The 13,578-nt window shown below is 40.7% G+C and overlaps 1 protein-coding gene across 23 annotated transcripts in view; it reads left to right on the forward strand.

Annotated features, from left to right (window-relative positions):
* The window catches only part of SGK3 (serum/glucocorticoid regulated kinase family member 3), a 199,643-nt gene that overhangs the window by 79,616 nt on the left and 106,449 nt on the right, over positions 1 to 13,578 (forward strand). For 5 of the 23 annotated variants that reach the window (XM_078352553.1, XM_078352563.1, XM_054246398.2 and 2 more), the window contains one exon: positions 1,146 to 1,248. The exons of 17 other annotated variants lie outside the window; for them this stretch is intronic. The gene's annotated coding sequence lies outside the window, so the exon portion shown is untranslated. Of the gene's footprint in view, positions 1 to 1,145; positions 1,249 to 4,744; positions 4,863 to 13,578 lie in introns of all 23 variants that reach the window. One more of the 23 variants, XM_078352555.1, reaches the window with a different exon arrangement.

Genomic DNA, 13,578 nt, shown 5'->3' on the forward strand with positions numbered 1-13,578 from the left:
AAATAATTTGAAAAATACCAGTCCATATCCTATCTATGGATTAGCTCTACAATTGTGTTATAGGACAGGGACTTCTCTCTCAGGCTGTAAATATTCCACCCTCTCCACTTCATGTAGTAACTAGGATGCTCCTTTGTCCACTATATTCATTATTAAGTGCAAATGTTATTTTTGTTTTTTGTTTTTTTGAGACAGAGTTTCACTCTTTTTGCCCCGGCTAGAGTGCAATGGCACAATCTCAGCTCACTGCAACTTTTGCCTCCCAGGTTTAAGTGATTCTCCTGCCTCAGCCTCTGAAGTAGCTGAGATCACAGGCATATGCCACCATGCCCAGCTAATTTTTATGTTTTTAGTAGAGACAGAGTTTCACCATGTTGGCCAGATTGGTTTTGAACTCCTGACCCCAGGTGATCCACCAATCTTGGCCTCCCAAAGTGTTGAGATTACAGGTGTGAGCCACCACACCTGGCACTAATGTTTTTTGAATTTGTCTCTAATTCTTCTTAACCCTGTAGTAGCCTTGCCATAAAATTTTTCAGTCAAATCTAGCAGACTAGAATCTTTCAGCTCTGTTTCCCTGCTAGAACCTTCTTCCAGGAGTCCTCTGTCCTTTAGTTCCAATCTGGGATGCTGCTACACAGTTGTCATCTTTGAAATGTTCTTTGTCTCTTACCTGGACTGGATCCTTTGCTGCTGCTGTTTTTGGCATATTTTGTAATTTTGGTAGATTGCATAGTCTAATAGCTTCCTGAGACAGCGTGCATGGGAGGTAATTTTTTTAACCTTATGCTGTTTTAAAATACCTGTAGTCTCCCTTCACAATTGAGTGATAGTTTGGCTGGTTATAGAACTCTGGCTGAAAATTGTTTTCCTTCTGACTTTTAGAAGCATTGCTCCCTTGTCTTCTAGTTTCCACTGTTGCTGTTAAAAGGCCATGCCATTCTTATTCCTGAACTTTTGTACGTGACCTGTTGCTGCCTCTCTGGAAGCTTTTCAGATCTTCTTTTTTATACATTTTATTTTGCTATTGTGCTATGTACTCAATGGACCTTTTAATTATGGAATTTCTTGGGAAATTTCTTATTTCTATTTGGTGAAATTATCAAAGAAATATATATATATATATATATTTTTTTTTTTTTTAGGTAGAGTCTCACTCTGTCACACAGGCTGGAGTTCACAGCAGCCTCTGCCTCTGGGGTTCAAATGATTCTCCTGCCTCAGCCTCCCAAGCAGCTAGGATTACAGGTACATCACTGCACCTGGCTATTTTTTGTATTTTTAGTGGAGATGGGTGTTACCATGCTGGCAAGGCTGGTCTGGTATTCCTGACCTTAAATGATCCACCTGCCTTGGCCTTGCAAAGTGCTGGGATTACAGGCATTTGCCACCATGCTGGCCTTTTTTCTTTCTAGATCTTTGATTAGTTGTATGTGGCACCTTTTGGATTGGTCCTTTAATTTTCTTAGTTTTTTTCCTTTTGCCCACCTTGGTATTTTTGGTCTGTTTTCTGTAAGACTTTGTCAACTTTACTTGCCAACATTACTATTGAAATTTTTGTTCTAACTGTAATTTTTAGTTTCTGAGAGATCTTTCTTATTCCCTGATTGTGCTTTTTAGTCTTTTTTGTTTAAGTGTCTTGTTTGTGTTTCATACATACACCTTATATCTCTTTGAAGATTTGTTTTTCTTTTAATAGACAAAACCCATTTGTCTATTCCTCACTTCTGTTTCCTGAGTTTTTTAGTTTCATTTTGTTGTTGTTGTTGTTTTCACTTTGGTCCTTTATGTTAGAGGTTTTCCTCAAGCATTTCATGATTATTTAGGAATGAGACACTAAAAAAATATGTTAAAAACTGAGTAAAAGTTTTGAGTATCTTAGTGAGACTTTGCCTTAGTCCATTTGTGCTGCTGTAACAGAATACCTGAGACTGGGTAATGTATAAGGAACAGAAATTTATTTCTCACAGCTCTACAGGCTAGGAAGTCCAAGAACAATGTGCCAGCAGGTTTGGTGTCTGATCTCTGCTTCCAAGATGGTGCTCTGAATGGTGCATTCTCCAGAAGGGAGGAATACTGTGTCCTCATATGGCAAAAGAGTGATTGGAAGACAGTAAACCCACTCCTGCAAGCCCTTTTTATAGTGGCATTAATCCTAAACACCTTACCAAAGGCCCCACCTCCCAAAACCTTTGCTTTGGGGATTAAGTTTCAACTTGAGTTTGGAGGGGACAAAACATTCAAGCCATAGCAGACTTACTAAAGCTGAGCCAGCTTTTTCGATTGTAGCAGCAGCAGCAGCTATTTTCTCCAGGACCATTCAGATTTTCCAGAAAAGTAGCCTCTTACCTCTTGCCTATTGCATCAAATTCTGGGCCTTTTCTTCGATTCTGTAGATTAGGTCAGCTCATTCCTGTCTGCTGTTCTCTGAAGGCTCTTAGGCTTTGCCTTCTACCCTCTCTACCTGTTCCCCATTCCACCATCGGCTTTCTGTCTTCAGATAGTGTGGGCTTTCTCTTTTCTTTTGTATTTTCCCTCTTGTTTTGCGGGGAATTCTGAGAGAAAATATGAAGCATCTATTTGCTAACATTTTAAAACAAGTCATTTCCTGAACTTTTCAACTGACCAGTTTCTCTGTCTACATCATTTAAAATGGAAAGAGCTGGGCATGGTGGCTTACACCCGTAGTCCCAGTTACTCTGGGTGGGGAAGTGGGAGGACTGCTCGAGGCCAAGAGTTTGAGAACAGCCTGGCAACAAAGCAAGATCCTGCCTGTATGTATGTGTGTGTGTGTGTGTGTGTGTGTGTGTGTGTGTATATATATATATATATATATATAATGGTTTTTTTTTTTTTTGAGACGGAGTTTCGCTCTTGTTACCCAGGCTGGAGTGCAATGGCGTGATCTCAGCTCACCGCAACCTCCGCCTCCTGGATTCAGGCAATTCGCCTGCCTCAGCCTCCCGAGTAGCTGGGATTACAGGCGTGTGCCACCATGCCCAGCTAATTTTTTGTATTTTTAGTAGAGACAGGGTTTCACCATGTTGACCAGGATGGTCTCAATCTCTTGACCTCGTGATCCACATATGTATTTTTTTTTTTACAGGCAAAATCTCATTCTGTCACCCAGACGGGAGTGCAGTGGCACAATCATAGGTCACTGCAGCTCTGAACTCAGGCTCAAGGGATCCTCCTGCCTCAGCCTCCTGAGTATTTGGGACTACAGGCATGTACCATACTACACCTGGCTAATTTTTCTTAATTTTTTTTTTGTAGAGACCAGATCTCACTGTATTGACCAGGCTGGTTTTGAACTCTTGGCCTCAAGTGATCCTACCAACTTTGTCTTGAAAAGTGCTGGGATTACAGGCATGAGCCGCTATGCCCGGCTGTTAAAAAAAAAAATCATTTTTAGGCCCACGTGGTGGCTCACACCTGTAATCCCAGCCTTTACTTTGGGAGGCCAAGACAGGCGGATCACCTGAGGTCGGGAGTTCAAGACCAGCCTGAGAGAGAAATGCCCAACATGGAGAAATGCCATCTCTACTAAAAATACAAAAAAAAAAATTAGCCAAGTGTGGTGGTGCATGCCTGTAATCTCAGCTATTTGGGAGGCTGAGGCAGGATAATTGCTTGAAGAGGTGGAGGTTGCGGTGAGCTGAGATTGTTCCATTGCACTCCAGCCTGGGCACTAAAATGAAACTCCATCTAAAAAAAAAAAATTTTTTTTTAATGGAGAGACTATGCTAATGTTTATTCTACTCAGGGCTGTTGTCACCTAATTAGTCAACGTTAATGTTTACAAAGATAAAATCCTTCTGGAAGTATTCATTGGCATGTTGTTTTCTAGAGGGCATAGAAAGAGTATTGAATAGATTTTAAATTGCCTGTTAGAATTTCTCATTTCAAAAAAATAAACGTTTTTTTTTCCATGGTAATTTTAGATTTTGACAGGCTAGTGTTTGTTGGTCTTTCATGGCCAATTCAAATATCTGGGGTATGATGACATCAGGAGACGATTCATAATTCAAAGCATGCCGAATGTAGCTTTCTGAAAGGTGTTCTCATGGTATTAAGATGTGAGGTTTATTTTTTAAATAGACTTTTATTCCCTAACCTCATTTTAATGTGTGTGTGTGTGTTTTTTTTTTTTTTTGAGCATAGAACCATGGTTTTTCTATCAACTTCTGTCAAATTTCTTACCAAGTAATTACTTAGAATAAAAGACTATCTTCAGGTAGTTTAAACAGCCACACAGTTTTCTGAGTATATAGTACAGAATGCCTGGTTTAGAAAGTCCATGGCTAGACTTGCAGAACTGAAGGAGACCAAGATCTGGTATGGTGCCATATTATGTAAGAATGGTTCAGCCAGGCGCAGTGGCTCACGCCTGTAATCCCAGCACTTTGGGAGGCTGAGCTGGGCAGATCATGAGGTCAAGAGATCGAGACCATCTTGGTCAGCATAGTGAGACCCCGTCTCTACTAAAAATACAAAAAATTAGCTGGGCATGGTGGCGTGTGCCTATAATCCCAGCTACTCGGGAGGCTGAGGCAGGAGACTTGCCGGAACCCAGGAGGCGGAGGTTGCGGTGAGCCGAGATTGCGCTATTGCACTCCAGCCTGGGTAACAAGAGCGAAACTCCGTCTCAAAAAAAAAAAAAAAAAAAAAAAAAAGAATGGTTCTATGTGTGATCATTTAGAATTCTTTGACTTTTTTTTTTCCGCAATTTTTTTGGAGACAGGTTCTCACTTTGTCACTCAGGCCAGAGTGTAGTCCTGTGAACTCAGCTCACTGCAGCCTCGACCTCCTGGGTTCAAGTGATCCTCCCATTTCAGTTTCCCGAGTAGCTGGGACTACAAGTATGTACCACTACACCTGGCTAATTTTTAATTTTTTTTTTTTTGGGGGGGTAGAGACTAGGTCCCATTATGCTGCCATTTTGTACCACTTTAATATAAAGCTAAAAATCCTCTTATTTTTTAAACTTTTAGCCACTTAGTAATTTCGTTTTTAAAAAATGTATCTGATTTGTTAAGTCTCTATTAAAAATGATACAATGTGCTTTGTTATGTAGCACAGCAGACAGAACACAAGCCTTAAGTGTTGGACAGGCCTGGGCTTGGATTCTCTTACTATGGATCACTGACTGTGAATCTCAACCAGTTACTTAATGTTTCACTTTCCACATCTGCCCAATGGAGAGTTCATAAGGTTTTCCTTATTGGGATTACATGAGGTAATGCCTGTAAATCCTCAGCACCAGGCTCAGCTCTCATTGTTGAGGTATGTGAAGCAATCTAACACACTGCCTTTTCCTCCTACTTGGCCTCCTACTTACTCAGGATGTTCTGCTGAGTCAAAGCTAGCAGTAGAAAGTTATATAATATAAATCCTTTTTATCATTCTTAGATTTAATTTGGAGATCATTTTGACAGATTTAAAAAATACTGCCACTAAAGTAGTATTGATTTATGCTTAAAGATTTGATTATTTTATTAGTTAAGAATTGACCCCCAACTGTACTGAACTGGCAGCCTATAAAAACAACAGTGAGTTGCTGGAGGGAACTCTAAATTTTGAAATAATTTGTTTGCTAAGCCACTTGAGGTTTGGGTATTACCTAGGGGAATTTATAAATATGTCAAGTCTTGATAGATTTTTCCATCTTATGTTAATGCACTATTAATATGCTGGGCTCATCCTGCCTGTAGGCCGTGTGTCATCCCTGCTGTTACCAACCTCACCAGCATCTCCATACTCCTGGACCTGACTTAGTGCTCATTCCTGGTGAGGGACCCACAGGACCAGGCCAGCAGATCCCTGGATTCGCATTTCCCTCTAACACCACTGATTTAGAGATCAATAAACTCTCTACCCTGACAAGTAGAAGGAGTAGCCTCATCAATTTTAATTTTGAAAATTGCCTACATACTGTTGTCATCACTTTGAGTTACTTTTACAAAGATGGTGGGCTCATCAATTTGAAACCTGTCATGTCAGAGTTGGCCGTTAGGGACTTCTGACTTTGATATTAAATTATTTCCTGGGAAATTGTCACTAGATATTTTTTTAGGCAGGGTTTCTCTCTGTCGCCTAGGCTGGAGTATAGTGGCACTATCTTGGCTCACTGTAACCTCTACCTCCTAGAGGTAGAGGATCACTCAAGTGATCCTCCCGTCTCAGTTCTCTGAGTAGCTCTGGGACTACAGGCATGCATCACCATGCCCGGCTAAATTGCTAGATATTTTAAATAAATCAATGCTTATGAGAGAATGATGAAGGAAATATGAGGGAGGGATGGATCCATATTGTGTTATTCAAAAAATTATTCAGTCAAAATGGGCAAAATTGGACTTGTTTTCATCCGATAGAAAAGTTATTTTATTACTAAGCTGCGTATCTTGCATTTAGAAGACTGTTCTAAATTTTAATGGTAAATATTATGTAGGCTGTGTGCAGTGGCTCATGCTAGTAATTCCAGCACTTTGGGAGGCCAAAGTGGGAAGATCACTTGAGATCAGGAGTTTGATACCATCCTGGTGAAATGCTGTCTCTACTACAAATACCAAAATTAGCCAGGTATATTGGTGCACCCCTGTAATCCCAGCTACTCAGAAGGCTGAGGCAGGAATATCACTTTAACCTGGGAGGAGGAGTTTGCAGTGAGCCGAGATTGCACCATTTCCCTCCAGCCTAGACAATATAGGGAGACCCTGTCTCCAAAAAAAAGGTAAATATTATGTAGCTCTATTTTTATTACTTTATCATATTTTATTCTTTTTGAGACAAGGTTGCACTCTGTTTCCCAGGCTGAAGTGCAGTGGTACAATCACCATTCACTGCAGCCTTGAACTCCTGGGCTCAAGCTACCCTCCTGCCTCAGCCTCCTGAGTAGCTGGGACCACAGGTGCATACCACCACGCCCAGCTAAATTTTTTTTTTTTTTTGAGGAGAGGCAGAGTCTTTCTGTGCTGCCCAGGCATGTAGCTCTACTACTTTTTTATTCAACTAAAACCCCCCATTTACACTTTTTAATTTAAACAATAAAAGGTTTTTCATGCCTGTAATCCCAGCACTTTGGGAGGCTGAGGTAGGTGGATCACAAGGTCAGGAAAGTTCAAGACCAGCCTGGCCGAGATGGTGAAACGGTGTCGCTACTAAAAATACAAAAATTAGCCTAGTGTGGTGGTACATGCTTGTAATCCCAGCTACTCTGGAGGCTGAGGCAGAGACTTGCTTAAACCCGGGAAGTGGAGTTTGCCTTCAGCCAAGATCCGTCCATTGCACTCCAGCTTGGGTGACAGAGTGAGACTCCGTCTCAAAAAAAAAAAAACAAGGTTTAATATTCTAGGCATCAAGTGGTCTAGATTTGAATTGTTTAAAATTTTTGAAAATTATTTACTCTTTTTAAACACATTATTAAGCAAATACATGTAGCAAATATTCATAGCATATGTGCATAATACAAAGAATAACAATTAGCCAGGCACAATGGCTCATGCCTGTAATCCCAGCACTTTGGGAGATTGAGTAGGGCAGATTGTTTGAGTCCAGGCGCTCACGACCAGCCTGGGTAACATGGTGAAACCTCATCTCTACAAAAAACAAAAACAAAAACAAAACCAGAATATTAGCTGTGCACGGTGACATGCGCCTTTTGTCCCAGCCACTCAGGAGGCTGGTGGTAGGATCACTTGAGCCCGAGAGGTGGAGGTTGCAGTAAGCCATGATCGGGCCACTACACTTCAGTCTGAGTGACAGAATGAGACCCTGTCTCAAAAAACAAAAACAAAAAACAAAGAATAACAGTAAAAACCCAGGTATTCCCCATATATTCAGTTTCCTATTCTTTTGATGGACACTTGGGTTTTTGCTAGTTTTTGGCTAGTAGAAACTTGACTTCTGGCACACATCTGTTGGTGAATGTGAGCAAGAATGGAATTGCTAAGCCAGTTGCTTAATTTCTTTATTTTATTTGAAATGTGATTTGCTTTTCTTTGAATTTAAGGAGGATTTGAGATTGAGATAATTTGGTTCAAATTAGTGGTTTGATAATGCTGTATCAACTTTAGCAATTTTTCTAGGAAAAACAGTTTGCTTTTGAAATCAGATGATTGATTTATTCAGAAAGGTCAGCAAGTGAGGAATTTGAGATAATTTAGATATAGATGTAGAAATATAAATATATGAGACAGTTTCAAGAGTTGGAATATAATAATAATGGCTAAATTATATTAAGTATGTACAAAATAGAATTACAGTCTTGGTACATGACAACTGAATATCAGCCCCTGCCTGGAAATAGTTTTTGGGCTGTGTGTTTGTATGTGTGTGTGTATGTGTATGTAAATCTCTAAATATGGAAGGTGAAGAAATTGACTTCAGATTTCTTGGGTTTTGGATAAAAAAGGAATTATTTTCTATACATTCAACCTACCTTGATTCCCAGTGCATCTTCTCCTGTATGGAAGTAACATAATTAATTAATTTTTTGGTTTTTTTGGACTGGAGTTGGGGTGTGCAGGGTGGGAAGAGGGAGCACTGAATTAATTTTTACCGGAACATTTGAAATTCTGCAGATTCAAGAAGAGATGAGTCAATAATGGCTATCATAATAGTCGACTTTGCAATTAGTATTTATTGCCACTGATGTCCTTTGTACATATCTGGATATGTTTTATAAATAAAATGTATGTACATTTCTGATATAATGCCTTCCTTTCTGGAAAATTCTTGTTTTACAACAATCTAACATAGCTCACTTTAAAAATGTCCTCCCTTCCTTCCTAGTGCCCTGCTTAAGACATTTATTTTGTCCCAGCCTGAGCCAGGCACCTATTTATCTAGGTGCTAGAGATGCTATCCAGTCCTGCCCTCAAAGGATGTAGAGTTCAGTGGGATAGAGGAATATGTGAACAGGCAATTGCTAGTCATTATTCTTTGATGAGGATTGGTTCATATTTAGTCTTAAGAAATGTGATAGCCAGGCATGGTGGTGCACACCTGTAGTCCTAACTACTCTGGAGGCTAAGGCAGGAGAATCACTTGAATCTGGGAGGCGGAGGTTACAGTGAGCCGAGATCACACCTCTGTACTCCAGCCTGGGCAACACAGTGAGACTCCATCTCAAAAAAAAAGAAAAAGAAAGAAATGTGAGAGGCTGGGTGTGGTGGCTCACACCTGTAATCCTGGCACTTTGGGAGGCTGAAGCAAGCGGATTTCTTGAGTTTAGGAGTTTGAGACCAGCCTGGACAACATGGTGAATGAAACCCCATCTCTACCAAAAAAGTACAAAAATCAGATAGGCATGCTGGTGGTACACCTGTAGTCTCAACTACTTGGGAGGCTGAGGTGGGAGGATTGCTTGAGCACAGGAAACAGGTTTTAGTGAGCCAAGATTGTACTACTGCACTCCAGCCTGGTTGATAGAGTGAGATCCTGTCTAAAAAAAAAAAAAGAGAGAGGGAGGGGTTGAGGGAAGGCCTATGCTTTTAGGATATTAAGAAAATCTGTTCTTTGGCTTAAAAATATTCATTAAACTTAAGTACTGGTTTACATATTGATAGGTGATTTCTGTACATATATTTTCAGAGCTTAAATGAAAAGGAAAAATCATTTGTTATGAGCTTCCTAAAATACCATTCTGTTTTCTTATTTGGATTTCATGAAAAAGGAGAACTGCTTTTCTCATTACCTTAAGTACTTTTTAAATGTCACGAGTCATCATTTCTGGAAAGTTGTTATTCAGAAAACACTTGTCATTGATCACATCTTATAATTATTTTAATGAATCATAAATATGGTATGACATTTTGAATTACTTAAAACAATAAATGGGTTCCTTGAATCTATCTACACTTAATAAATATGGATGTTTTAATACTGTCTTGCTTCACTATAAGAAAGAATAGGTACCCAATAGGAATAATCTCTGATTATTAAAAATTATTTATTGAGAGGTTCATCTTTGAAGGACTAAAAAGTATCCAATAGATTTTGGCCATGAGGAGAGCATTGTGCCATGTGCCAACAAAATGAGGTATCAAGGTGGAAGCTGGTGACATTGGGTTGGAGAGTGAATAGTAGAGGGGGAAGACAAGATAGCATGTGTGGACTCTGTTCATTCAGTAAAACTTACTGCACGTGGCTGGGTGTGGTGGCTTGTGCCTGTAATCCACCAAGATTTTGGGAGGCCAGGGCTGGTGGATCACCTGAGGTCAGGAGTTCAAGACCAGCCTGATCTACATGGTGAAACCCCGTTTCTACTAAAAATGCAAAAATTAGCTGGACGTGGTGGCCCATGCCTATAATTCCAGCTACTTGGGAGGCTGAGGCAGGAGAATTGCCTGAACCTGGGAGATGGAGGTTGTAGAACCGAGATCATGCCATTGTACTCCAGCCTGGGCAACAAGAGTGAAACTCAGTTTTGGGAGGGGGGGACAAGCAAAAACTTACCACATGTGTAGTATGGTGACCAACCACCCTGGACTGCGGAAATTTCCTGGAATGCAGGACTTGCAATGTTAAAACCAGGAGTCTGGGGCAATCTGGGGCAGTTAGTCACCTATGGGGCAGATATTGTGCTTGGTTCTAAGGCTGTAAAGGAAATAAATATGCAAAGGGAGAATTATGTAGGACAATAATATAAGATAGCATTAAATTTAGGGGGCCATAGGAATACCACCCCTGTCACAGAATATGGTCAGAGAAGGCTTCAGACAGAAGGTGACACAGTTGAAATGAATCCAGAAAAAGGAATAGGAGTTAAAACTTTGGGGTATGGGGGATAGAGCATTTTAGGCATAAAAGTGTGCTACATGTGGTTTTTAGAGAAATGTAAATTTTTTTTTCCAGAAAGAAGAAGTGCATATACACCTTATGCACACAGTCTGAAGGTCATTTTATACAATATTTTAAGTAATTCTGTACATGGAGAAAAATTTGTATACATTGAACCATAAGAAAGCAAAGGTGTCACTATCTCATCACCCATGTGGTCGATCTGTATTTGTTTGGTACCACCATCATTTCTGACTCTGAATTGATATGCTAGTGAGAAGCAATCATTTTCTCACACTTATTCACACATAAGCACTTAACAGTAACCAATATGACACACCATTAATGCAGTGAGAAAATAATGTGTTTAGGGTAACTAGACAGCACAGTGGCATCCCCAGAATACCTGCATCAGTTGTTCAACAACAGCAACGCAGTTGGGCGCGGTGGCTCACACTTGTAATCTTAGTACTTTGGGAGGCCAAGATGGGTGGATCACCTGAGGTCAGGAGTTCAAGACCAGCCTGGCCAACATGGTGAACCCTGGTCTCTACTAAAAATACAAAAATTAGCTGGGCATGGTGGAGCACATCCCAGCGGCTCAGGAGGCTGAGGCAGGAGAATCACTTGAACCCAGGAGGTAGAAGTTGCAGTGATGTCGTACCACTGCACTTCATCCTGGGCACCAGAGTAAGACTACATCTCAAACAAACAAACAAACAAAACAGCAACAACAAATAACAGCAGGCTCTCAGTCTCTGCCTATGATGCTGTGCTTTGATTAAAAGATTGTTGTACAGTAATCCCCTTGGGTGTGTTAAATACAACTGATAAAACTGTTGTGCACCTGCATTTTAACTACAACCTGTCCCATGAGGTCAGGTGTGGAATATTCCACTTATGGCCTCATGTAGACACTCAGAAAGTTTTGGATTTTGAAGCATTTTAGATTTTCGAGTTAGAGATGCTCAGCCTGTATACCTCTTGCAGATGGTTGCTGCTGGTCTCAGAATCTTTCCTGGTCAGCTTGCAGCTTTTATTTTCATCTCTGAAACTCCTCCATTTTGTGACACCATACAGCACTCCCATACTCATTGAGTGACCCCAGTATGTTAGCCTCTATTCTTTTTTTTGTTTGTTTTTTGAGATGGAGTTTCGCTCTTGTTACCCAGGCTGGAATGCAATGGCGCAATCTCGGCTCACCACAACCTCTGCCTCCTGAGTAGCTGGGTTCAGGCAATTCTCCTGCCTCAGCCTCCTGAGTAGCTGGGATTACAGGCACGCGCCACCATGCCCAGCTAATTTTTTTGTATTTTTCAGTCGAGATGGGGTTTCACCATGCTGACCAGGATAGTCTCGATCTCTTGACCGCGTGATCCACCCGCCTCGGCCTCCCAAAGTGCTGGGATTACAGGCTTGAGCCACTGTGCCCGGCATCAGCCTCTATTCTAAATGCTGTGGGCCCTGTGGTGAATGTGACAGACACAGTCCCTAACCTCCTGGCTCTTAGGGTTTGGTAGGTGAAACAGTGATAAAATAGTTAAATGACTATTTAATTTCATTTGTGTGCTAAACAATATGTATTAACAGGATAAGTGTAGGCTCCTATGTGAGTATAACAGGGATCTTCACCTAAGTCAGGGGTGAAGGAAAGCTTTCCTGAGAAAGTCCAATTTAGGCTGATTCCTAGAGAGCAAGGAGTCAGCCAAAGTGTTATAGCCTGAATTGTGTCCCTTCAAATTCACATGTTGAAGTTCTAACCCCCAGTATCTCAGACTGTGACTGTATTTGGAGACAGGGTCTTTAAAGAGGTAATTAAGTTAACATGAGGTCATATGGGTATGCCCGAATGCAGTATGACCATCGTCCTTATAAGAAAAGAAAATTTGAACTCAGACATGTACACAAGGAAGATGTGAAGACACAGAGAAGGCAGCCATCTACAAGCCAAGGAGAGGGGCCTCAGGAGAGACCAGCTCTGATTGATGGCACAATCTCAGATTTGTGCCTCCAGAATTGTTAGACAATAAATTTCTGTTGTTTAAGCCATCTAATCTTAAACAGTCCAAGCAAACTATATACCAAACAAAAACTAGAGATATATGTATTCCAGATGGAGTGAAAAAAATATATGACGATCCAGAGGAGGGTTATGGTGTGCTGGTTTAGTACTTATAAGGTCTCACTCCATCTATGTGAGGCACAGGAATAAGGAGAGGAAAAGTATGGTATACACATTTACAAAACTCCAAATCCTTTTAAGTTATGGGCTTACAAAAGACAAACCACAAATCTTGTGGGCATCTACTTTTTTTTAGACAGGGTTTCACATTGTCACCCATTGCAGGAGTACAGTGGTATGAACACAGCTCACTGCAGCCTCAACCTCCTGGGCTCGAGTGATTAGCCTGCCTCAGCCCCCCAAGTAGCTGGGACTACATGCCACCACGCCCAGCTAATTTTTGTATGTTTTAGTAGAGACAGGGTTTGGCAGGGTCTCCCTGTTACCCAGGCTGATCTTGAACTCCTAAGCTCAAACAATTTGCCTGCCTTGGCCTTCCAAAGTACTGGGATTGCAGGTGTGAGCCATTGTGCCTGGCCAACATCAACTATTTTTAATAAGATAATAATCTGGTTATGTCAGAGTATATATTTACATATTTATTGATGATGTAGTCTCCCTTAACCTTATCATGTATAGATCTGCTTCTAAGTTTATTATATACTTGTGAGGTTCTTTGCCTAGAAGGACCTTTTTTTATCTTTTTGTACCTGAAGATCCAATGCATAGTGCAA

This window comes from Callithrix jacchus, chromosome 16 (genome assembly GCF_049354715.1).
Source record: "Callithrix jacchus isolate 240 chromosome 16, calJac240_pri, whole genome shotgun sequence".
In the NCBI taxonomy this organism is placed as follows: domain Eukaryota; kingdom Metazoa; phylum Chordata; class Mammalia; order Primates; family Cebidae; genus Callithrix; species Callithrix jacchus.